The sequence below is a fragment of the Chiloscyllium punctatum genome, chromosome 52 (genome assembly GCF_047496795.1).
Source record: "Chiloscyllium punctatum isolate Juve2018m chromosome 52, sChiPun1.3, whole genome shotgun sequence".
Classification (NCBI taxonomy): Eukaryota; Metazoa; Chordata; class Chondrichthyes; order Orectolobiformes; family Hemiscylliidae; genus Chiloscyllium; species Chiloscyllium punctatum.
In genome coordinates this window covers 28,836,250-28,847,302 of record NC_092790.1, presented here as the reverse complement: position 1 = coordinate 28,847,302, position 11,053 = coordinate 28,836,250, and the positions used below count along the sequence as shown (strand labels likewise).

The 11,053-nt window shown below is 43.5% G+C and overlaps 1 long non-coding RNA gene across 2 annotated transcripts; it reads left to right on the top strand.

Annotated features, from left to right (window-relative positions):
• Positions 1-399: 399 nt before the first annotated feature.
• Positions 400-10,417, top strand: LOC140470574 (uncharacterized). 2 transcript variants are annotated; one of them, XR_011956537.1, is made up of 3 exons: positions 400-564; positions 7,506-7,614; positions 10,229-10,417. It is a non-coding gene; the product is annotated as an uncharacterized lncRNA (long non-coding RNA). The 2 variants fall into 2 exon arrangements; XR_011956535.1 differs by lacking the exon at positions 10,229-10,417 and adding an exon at positions 9,667-9,851.
• The last annotated feature ends 636 nt before the right edge of the window (positions 10,418-11,053 follow it).

The following is an 11,053-nucleotide window of genomic DNA, read 5'->3' as shown; positions in this document are numbered from 1 at the left end:
AGCCTCATCTGTGAGCCACTGCCAAAGAGATGATGAGATAGGAAGGTTGAATCCCCTCACAATTATCCCAGTGTCTTTGTTACAAATTGAAACAATTCCCTGTTGATGCAGTGTTTAATAATGTCATATCACTCAGTATCTCTCCATGTGGTATCCCTCACTGTGTCAGTCTATTTACTGCCTCTGTCAGCATTTCTCTCTCTTACAGATGGTCTGAGATCCTGAGTCAACAGAATTGTCCATTCCAGAGAGATGCAGCAGCACAGGCAAGGGATGGAGACTGGGATTATCGAGATCTCTGCTGGACTCAGTGCCACTCTGCATGTGTTATCCTCATTGCATCAGTCTAATTTCCCATTCTGTCTATTTCTGTCTCATGCAGGTCATTAGGATGTTCCTAACTCCTGTCTCATCCATCACCTCATTGAAACTGGTTGGTCAGCCAAGAGAAATGGAGAGGGAGATCTGGAGCCTTCAGTAATTCCTGCAGCTGGTAAGATCACTCACAGTAAACAGCACAGGGTGGAGGTAGACCAGGAAGACAGGACAGAGATATAGAGCTGGGTAAGGAACAGCAACATTCTAGACTTCATTCTCACCATCTTGTGAGGGTCCTGCTTTCACCTCTTCTGTACTAGTCCTCAATGCGACAGCACAGGGGATCGCAGGCATCAATCCTGGCCCATGCTGTGTTCGTGATCTCTGTAATATCCTCCAGTCCCGATAATCCTTCCTCTGTTTGAAATCTCCTCTAGTCCACATCATTCTCTGTGTCTCTGTCTCTGTCTCTGTCAGGTTCTCCAGTCCCTAACACCCTAATCCCTAACCTTCTCCAGTAGGTACTAAATTCCTTCATCCCTGTAAACCCTGACAGCCCTGTCTATCCCTGTAAGCTCCTCCCACCAATACCACCCTCCATGTCAATGTATTTGTCTTTAACCTCTCCATCCGCCCCTATCTATGTAATCTTCTCCAGCTCCTACAACCCTTCCTTAGCTGTGAAAAATTTGTAATCTCCTTATCCTTCTCCAATTCTTTGATCTTTATCTTGTTAAATTTCACCTTCATTCCCGACACCATACCCCTCCCGACCACAGGAACCTCTTTCAGTTTGTGCAACCCTCCCCATTTGTGTAACTGTCTCCAACCCAGTAACCTGGAATTCTCCATTGCCTTCCTATCTATGTAGCCTCCAGAGCCTAGAAGCCTTCTTATATCTGTAAATGTCTTCAATCACAACAACCTTCCATATCTCTGTTAGTGTACACAATAATCTCCTAGATGAAACAGCCCCCTGTCTGTGTCTCTCAGTCTGCCTGCCTCTTCCTAACTCCATCCCTATCCCTCTCTCCAGAATCTAATCCAGCTCCCTCTCTCTCTGTAAATTCCTCCAATCCCCAAACACCTTTGTCCCTCTGACATTCTTGACCAGATGTAACTGTGTTTAATTCTTAGCCTCCCTATCTCTGTAACCTCTACCCATCTGTCCAACCCCCCACTACTGAGGTGCGACTCCCTGTATTCGCCATAAGGGAGATGGAATGACAGTGAACAGATCTGATGGAACTGTCATTACGGAGGTGTAGCTGCAGAATGACCATCGCTGGGAAGTGAATACTGAAGGGTTGTTTGCATAGAGTCATAGAGTCATAGAGATGTACAGCATGGAAACCGACCCTTCGGTCCAACCCACCCACGCTGTGCAGATATCCCAACCCAATCTAGTCCCAATATGCAGACTAGGCAAAAAGCTAACAAGGTATGAAGGAAGGATGAGGTTAATGCATTAATGAGACAATCATGTGGATCTGAATTTGAAAAGTAGAGTTGAGAATAAGCAAGCAGCAGCAACCGTTAGCAGGAATTCTTTTGTAGGCACCAAACAGTGATGGGAATGTCAATATGGTTACAGTCGGGACACTGAATGTACTTATGGCAAGGGCAGTACAGTAATGGTGTGTGACAATGGTCTCTATGCCGACTGATCCAGCAACGAGCCTGTTGGATTGAATTTGTTGGTGTGAATATAAATGGCAGAATTGTAAGGGTGTAGGAGGGGTGTAGTGGTATAGGGGATATGGTGTATTTGAATTATCAGAAGCCTTTATGCAAGTTTTAACAGGGAAAAGAACGGACAAAGGAAGCACATGGTGAGGGGAAGAAACTGACAGGACAGCGTACCTGCAGAGTTACTGCCTTTGCTGTTTGAATTCATGTATCACTGGATATCGGAGTGCATTTATCAGATTTAAAGGTTACTGCAGATTATATCTGCAATAAATGCTTCTGCTTGTGAGTCCTATCAGATCGAATAGATTGGTTGGAGAGACAGTTTAAGACAATACAGAATTGGTAACACAACAGTATGTGATGGATGGCAGTTATAGGAAGAGGGACAGTCTCAGATAGAGTTACATAGATGGGTTAACTCCAAAAAAGGCAAGAGAGTTTAGTAGCTAGTGCAGGAGTCTTCTGTGGCTCTCCCTATTTTAAACAAATATGCTGTTTTGGAAAATGTAGCGGGTGATGGATTCACAGGGGAACGTTGCACAAACAGACAAGTTTGTGGTATGGAGACTGGCACAAATGCAACAAGGGATACGTCGGATTCCACGAAGTCAATTGTGTTAGGGGACTCGCTAGTCTGAGGTACAGACAGATGGTTCTGTGGACAGCAGAGAAATAAGCAGATTAGTGTGTTGCTTCCCTGGTGCCAGGATCAAGGATATCTCAGAAAGGATGCAGAATGTTCTGACAGGGGAGAGGGTCCAGCAAGAGGTCATTGACCAAATTGGAACCAACGACATAAAAAGGGAAAACGTTTGAGATTATGGACGGAGATTGCAGGGTGATAGGCAGAAATTTAAAAAAGAGGATCTTGACAGTAATAATATCTGTATTACTCCCGGCGCTATGAGCTAGTGAGGACAGGAATAGAGGGATAGAGCAGATGAATACATGGCTTTGGAGCTGGTGTATGGGAGAAGTATTCACATTTTTGGATCACTGGAATCTCTTTTGAGGTAGAAGGAACCTGTACCAGAAGGACGGATTGCACCTAAATTGGAAGGGGGCGAATATACTGGCAGGAAGATTTGCCACAGCTGCTCGAGAGGTTTTAAACTAGTTTGGGTGGTGGGGGGTGTGGGGGGGGGGGGGGAGCTGGGGGCAGGGAGATAGTGAGGAAATAGATCAATCTGAGATTGGTAAACTGAGAACAGAAACGAGTCAAACAGTCAGGACGGGCAGGGACAAGGTAGGATTAATAAAGTAAACTGCATTTATTTCAATGCAAAGGGGCCAAATAGGGAAGGCAGATGAACTCAGGGCATGGTTAGGAATATGGGACTGGGATATCATAGCAGTTACAGAAACATGGCTCAGGGATCGGCAGGACTGGCAGATAATGTTCCAGGTTACAAATTCTACAGGAAAGATAGAAAGGAAGGGAGGACAGGAGGGGGAATGGAGTTTTTGATTAGGGATAGCATTACAGGGGTACTCAGGGAGGATATTCGTGGAAATACATCGAGGGAGGTTATTTGGGTAGACCTGAGAAATAAGAACGGGATGATCGCCTTATTGGGATTGTATTATAGACTCCCTAATAGTCAGAGGGAAATTGAGAAACAAACTTGTGAGAAGATCTCAACTATCTGTAAGAAAGTAGGGTGATTATGGTAGGAGATTTTAACTTTCCAAACATAGACTGGGACTGCCGTAGCGTTAAGAGTCTAGATGGAGAGGAAGTTATTCAGTGTGTACAAGAAAATGTTCTGATTCAGTATGTGGATTAACCTACTAGAGAAGGTGCAAAACTTGACCTACTCTGGGGAAATAAGGCAGGGCAGGTGACTGAGATGTCAGTGGAGGTGCACTTTGGGGCCAGCTACCATAATACCATTAGATCTTAAATAATTATGGAAATGGATAGACCAGATCTTAAAGTTGAAGTTATAAATTCGAGAAAGGCCAATTTTGACAGTATTTGGCAAGAACTTTCAAAACCTGATTGGGGGCAGATGTTCACAGGTAAATGGACGGCTGGAAAATGGGAAGCCTTCAGAAATGAGATAACAAGAATCCAAAGCAAGTATATTCCTGTTGGGATGAAAAGAAAGGCTGGTAGTATAGGGATTGCTGACTAACTAAAAGGTTTGATTCATAAAAAGAAGGAAGCATATGTCAGGGATAGACAGGATAGATCGAGTGAATCCTTCGAAGAGTATAAAGGCAGTAGAAGTATACTTAAGAGGGAAATCAGGAGGGCAAAAAGGGGACATGAGATAGCTTTAGCAAGTAGAATTATGGAGACTGCAAAGGGTTTTTACAAATACATTAAGGACAAAATCATAACTAGGGAGAGAATAGAACCCCTCAAAGATCAGCAAGGCAGCCCTTGTGTGGAGATGCAGGAAATGGGGGAGATACTAAACGAGTATTTTGCATCAGTATTTACTGTGGAAACTGATATGGAAGATATAGAATGTCAGGAAATAGATGGTTACACGTTGAAAAATGTCCATATTACAGAGTAGGAAGTGCTGGATGTCTTGAAACGTTTCAAAGTGGATAAATCCCCAGGACCGAACAGGTGTACCATAGAACTCTGTGGGAAGCCAGAGGAGTGATTGCTGGGCTTCTTGCTGAGACATTTGTACCGTTGATAGTCACAGGAGAGGTGCCAGAAAACTGGAGTTTGGCAAACGTGGTGCCACTGTTTAAGAAGGGTGGTACGGACAAACCATGGAACTATAGGTCAGTGAGCCTGTCGTCGGTGGTGAGCAAGTTGTCGAAGGGAATCCTGAAGGACAGGATGTACATGGAGTTGGAAAGACAAGGACTGATTAGGGATAGTCAACATGGCTTTAACCGTGGGAAATCATATCTCACGATCTTGATTGAGTTTTTTGAAGAAGTTACGAAGAGGGCAGAACAGTAGATGTGTTCTATATGGACTTCAGTAACGCGTTCGACAAGATTCTCCATGGAAGACTGGTTAGCAAGTTTACATCTCACGGAACACAGGGACAACTAGCCACTTGCATACAGAACTGGCTCAAAGGTTGAAGACAGAGGGTGGAGGTGGAGGGTTATTTTTTAGACTGGAGGCCTGTGACCAGTGGAGTACCACAAGGATCAGTGCTGGTTCCTCAATTTTTTATCATTTACGTAAATGATTTGGATGCGAGCGTAAGAGGTATTGTTAGTAAGTTTGCAGATGACAACAAAATTGGAGGTGTAGTGGACAGCGAAGAGGTTTACCTCAGAGTACAACAGGATCTTGATCAGATGGGCCAATGGGCTGAGAAGTGGCAGGTGGAGTTTATTTGAAATAAATGCGAGGTGCTGCATTTTGGGAAAGCAAAGTTTAGCAGGACTTCGACATTTAATGGCAATGGGTGTGTTGCTGAACAAAGAGACCTTGGAGTGCACGTTCATTGGTCCTTGAAAGTGGAGTCGCCGGGAGGTAGGATTGTTAAGGTGGTGTTTGGTTTGCTTTCCTTTATTGGTCAGAGTATTGAGTTTTGGAGTTGGGAGGTCATGTTGCGGTTGTACGGGACACTGGTTCGGCCACTGTTGGAATATTGTGTGGAATTCTGGTCTCGTTCCTATCGGAAATATGTTGTGAAAATTGAAAGGGTTCAGGAAAGATTTACAAGGATGTTGACAGAGTTGGAGAATTTGAGGTATAAGGAGAGGCTGTACAGGCTGGGGCTGTTTTCCCTTGAGCGTTGGAGGCTGAGGGGTGACCTTCTAGAGATGTACAAAATTGTGAAGGGCATGGAGAGGATAAATAGAGAAAGTCTTTTCCCTGGCGTCGGGGAGTCCAGAACTAAAGGGCATAGGTTTAGGCTGAGAAGTGAAGGATGTTGGGTGGCACAGTGGTTAGCAATGCTCCCTCCCAATGCCATGAGACTCAGGTTCAATTCCCGCCTCAGGCTGTGTGGACTTTGCACATTCTCCCTATGTCTGCGTGGGTTTCCTCCCACAATCCAAGCTTGTGCAGGCTAGGTGAATTGGCTATGCTAAATTGCCTGTACTGTTAGGTTAGGGGGATGGATCGGAGTGGTTTGTGCTTTGGTGGGTCGCTGTGGACTTGTTTCCACACTTAAAAAAATGAAAACGTGAAAGAGACCTAAGGGGCAACTTTTTCACACATACGGTGGTACGTGTATGGAATGAGCTGCCAGAGGATGTGGTGGAGGCTGGTACAATTGCAGCATTTAAAAGACATTTGAATGGTTATATGAATAGGAAGGGTTTGGAGGGATATGGGTCGGATGCGGGCAGGTGGGAATAGATTGGGTTGGATATCTGCTCGACATGGACGGGTTGGACTGAAAGGTCTGTTTCCATGCTGTACATCTCTATGCCTCGATAACTCACAGAGTGAGTTTGTAAATGCAGTTAGTGTGAATGGTATTTGGAGCAATACATGTAATTGGAAAGTTAAAGTTAGGTTGGAGTTTGTTTAAAGGGATTGGAATAGAGAGGTAAAGGCATCATGAATCAGTTGCATAGAGTGTTGGTGAGAGTGTACCCGAGGTATTGAGTGTAGTGTCGGTGACCTAATCTAAGAAAGATGACACTGATCACAGAGGACGTGCAATGGACATTCTCCAGATTAATTCCTGAGATGACAAGATTTTCTGATGGGGAGATTTGTCCTGCGACCTCTCCAGTTTCAAAGCATGAGAGGTGATCGCAGTGAAATTTCAAAAATCTATGATTCATGTGATGAGGTGGAAATAAACAGGATGTTTCTCTACCTGGCTACTCTATATTTAAGGCAAATAATGACAGGATAAGGGATATGCCATTTAAGACCGTAATAAGGAGGAAATTCTTCCCTCGGAGGGGACTGACTAACACAGGGGCATGGAAGCCTGTTAGCAGGGCAAGATTAAGGAGAATCCCAAGATATTCTTCACGTATATCAAGTGGAACAGAACAACCAGGGAACATGTAGGGTCTATTAGTGACTTGGCAAGTTGTATCCAAACTCAACTTCATGGGAGAAGGCTGTTTGTGTGACTGGAGCCCAATTTCCCTGGTGTACCCGGTAGAGATCAGTGCTGTGTTCCGTATTATTTGTGGTATTCATAAGTGATGTGAATGTGAAGTGGGTAGGGGGAGTGTGATAAGTAAGTTTGTGTTTGACACAAAGATTGGCTGTGTGGTTGGCAGTGAGGAGGGAGGTCTTATATTACAGGAAGATACAGATAGAATGGTCAGATGGTCAGATCAATGGCAAATGGAATGTAACTCTGATAAATATGAGGTGATGCACTTTGGAAGAAGGAAACAGACAGGGGAGGACTCAAAGAACGGCATCACACCAGGAAGCTCAGAGCGTGCTTCTCCACACATCCCTGAATGTGACTGGATATGATAATTGATGAGTTCAGCATGACTGTAGATAAAGCCTTTATTCATTGACCCAAAGATTATCCGAGTTTTATATAGCACTTCGGTAAGGCCAAATGAAATATTGTGTGCAGTTCTAGGAGCCGCGTTACAGGAAGGATGTGATTGTACTGGATGAGGTGCAGAAGAGATTCACCAGAATGCTTCCTGGGATGGACCATACGAGCTGTGGAGAGAGGCTGGGTAAGCTCGAGTTATTTATTTTGAAGCAGAGGAAGTTGAGTTGGAATGTAATTCAGATTTAAGATTACAAGGGGCATGGACAGGGTGAATAGACAACAGCTGTTCTTTTTAGTCAAAGTTTCAGATTCTTTACAGAGTGAAACCAGGGAATGGAGAATGGAGAACAGAGAAACATGACACAGCTACTTCACTTCTGCCTTCACAGAAAAATGCATAAACAAAGCCTTCCCAGCAATAGGAAAAAACCTGAGTCTGATGAGAAAATGATGTGGAATGAAACTAGTAAATAAACTAATTTGGAGAAATTATTGGAACTGAAAATAATGGGCATAGAAAAAAAAACAACACAGATTGATGAAATGGGAAACATTTGAGAAACTCACTGGTAGATTAATTAAAGAAAATACAATAGAGGCACTGAACTAGGATTTTCAGCAAGGATTTTAATAGAGTCCCAACCCTTGTAAGCAAAGTAAAAGCACATGGGAAAGGGGGTAATATATGAACATGGTGTTAAAATGGGAGTGTTGACAGGAAACAATGAGGAGGAATAAATGGATGGGTTTCAGTTTGGAAGGCTCATGAGTCATCACAATGATTGATGCTGGGGCGCCAGATATTCACAATACATCTCAAACATCTCGTTGAGGGATTCAAATGCAAAGTTTCCAAGTCTGCTGACGGAACTAGGATTTTGAAAGTGAGGAGAATGTGAAAAAAACTTAAAGGAGAATGAAACAAACGGAGTGAATGAGTAAACATGTGGCAGATGAAGAGCAGTGTGGATAGATATGATGTTGTCTACTTTGTTGTGAAACACTAAAGTTCCAGCCAACCATTGGAAAAGGAAGTGGTTGAGAAATGTCGATCTATGAAGGGAACTGCACTTTTCTTCTGTTATTGTTTAGACAGACATCTGTGTTCCATGCAGGGCAGTGAGTTCTGCAGAAAGAAGCCAATACAGGGAATACATTGGCACACTGACCAGTTTACACAGACCCACCAAGTGGGGAGCTGTAACATTGAAAAGGATCTGGGATCTCCCTGTACACCAGTCACTGAAAGCAATATTGCAGGAGCAGAAAGCAGTCAGGAAGATAAATTGTTGTTGACCATCATTTCAGAAGGACTGGAGTCCAGGGGTAAGGGTGTCTCAGTGCAGCTGTACAGGCCCTTGGTGCGATCTCAACTCGAACATTGTGCAGTGTTGTGTGCAGTTTTGGTCTCCGTACCTAATAAAGAACAAACCTGACATTGAGGGAGTGCAGCGAAGGATGACCAGACTGATCTCTGGGATGACAGACTTTTTGTGGAGCAGAGTTTGGGGCAACTGAGCCTGTATCGCATGGGGTTTAGGAAGATGAGTGGAGATCTCAGTGAGATATATAAAACACTGACAGGGTGAGTTAGATTGGAAGCAGTGATGATAATTCCCCTGGCTGGGAAGTCTAAAACAAGAGGCCACAGTATTAAATACAGATGGGTCACATTGCATTTAGATACGAATAAATGTCTGCACTCAGAGACTGGTGAACCTGGGAATTCTCTCTCACATAAGGCTGTGGAAGACAAGGCACTAAAGACTAATAAGGATGTCTAGACACCAAAGGATGGGGGAGAGGGCAGGAGTATGGTGTAGAAATAAAGGGTCAGCAATCATTATATTGAATTGGATAGCAAACTCGACAGACCAAGGGGACGACCACAGTTCCTATTTTATAGCTTCACAAGGTTAATCACATTAAGGGGTGTGTAAAGTGTGTGGGGAATGTGGATTGAGGAGATGTTCAGACATTAACTAGAATGGGGCAGGCTCAGTGTGCTGTATGGCCTATTACATTCCCGATGTTTCTGTGCGGTTTGTGGGAAAGCTCTGTAAATGTTGTCACAAGTTCACAGATGTTAGGAAGGACGTCTCTGCTGGCTCAACAGGACTGTGTTTCCCGTTCCCTTTTCCATACCGAGGTTGGGGGCTGGGTGTTCTGTCAGGTTTTATCCTTTTAGACTTCAGAGCAGATTGATACGATAGAGTGTCTTGCTTGGCCTTTTCAGAGACCATTGAAGAGTGCATCACATGTCTGTGTGTTTGGAGTCACTTTTAGGCCAGACCAGGAGAGCACGGGAGATTCACTTCCTGAAAGTACATTGGGGAAGGAAATTGGTGTTTACAATCGACATTGACTTCAAGGCCATTGTTACTGACACCAGATTTGAGATCTCGATATTTTATTAATTGTTTTTAACTTCCACCAGCTGCCAGAGCATTAGCCTGGTCTGGATTATTCATCCAGTGACTTTTCCAAAACAGCACCATCTCCACATGGGGACCGATCAGAAACCACACTGAGCAAGTTTATGTCTGTGCTGCTTGACAGCTCTATCAAAACGAACTCCCAATTTGACTATCATGATGAGACTGAGAGGGTTGTAATTGTCCAGATCGTAATTATCCCCCGACACTGAGTAATTTTCCACATTGCCAGGGAGATGTCAGAGTTGTAGCTGGAAGGAAACCGCTTCCCCAGGGGCACGGCTTGTTGTACAGCACAAGTCTTCAGTCCTATTGCAGGAATGGGGTCAGGACTCATTGCATTTGCCTCTCTACTGTGTTCAGCTTTTTCTTCATGGCACGTGCAGCGAATTGAATTGGTTGAAGACTGATCTGTGATCCTGTGGGCATCATGATGACGGTGAATTGAATTATCGACTCAACACCCCTGGCTGAGGATGGTACAGATACTATTTCCTTGTTTTTTACACTGATGTGCAGAGCTGATCCATTGATAGAATGGGGATAATTGTGAAGCCCTCTCTAACAGTTAGTTGTTTAATCGACTATCAGGATTTTTTGCCGGATGTGGCAGTCTGCAGAGGTTTCATCTGGGTGTATTGACCTTGTGACAATTTCTCTCTCTCGATCATATGATTTGGTTTTATTTGATTTGATAGGATTCGTTGTCGCATGTATCTAAGTAGAGTGAAACTCTTTGTTTATACACAGTTCTGGCAGATCATAGTGAGAGTTGGAGCTGCCTTTTTTTAGAGACATGGAGTGGCCGAAAATTAAAAGTCTACTTCAGCTGTCTGTTTCTGAAGAGCCACAAAATAGACAGAAATTAAAATAGATTGCTTCAGCATCAGTGAAAAAAAGGCCTTTGAACAGGGAAGTATTCCAAAGCAAAAGAAAGTATAATCTGATTCGCAAGATTCTGAAACATGCCTATATAGTGGTAAAGAAGGTTTTTTTTAAAAAAAAAGATGATTTGTTACAGAACACAGATGAAAAAATGAATTTGTAGCACAAAAACTTTGAAGAATCACTACACAAAGTAACTTATTCTGATCTCAGTAAGGATTATTTTCATCCACAAAAATAGCATCTCAAGTTATCTTTCAGAAGCTAGCTGTGCCTTTGAAACTGTTTACAATAGTAATAAGT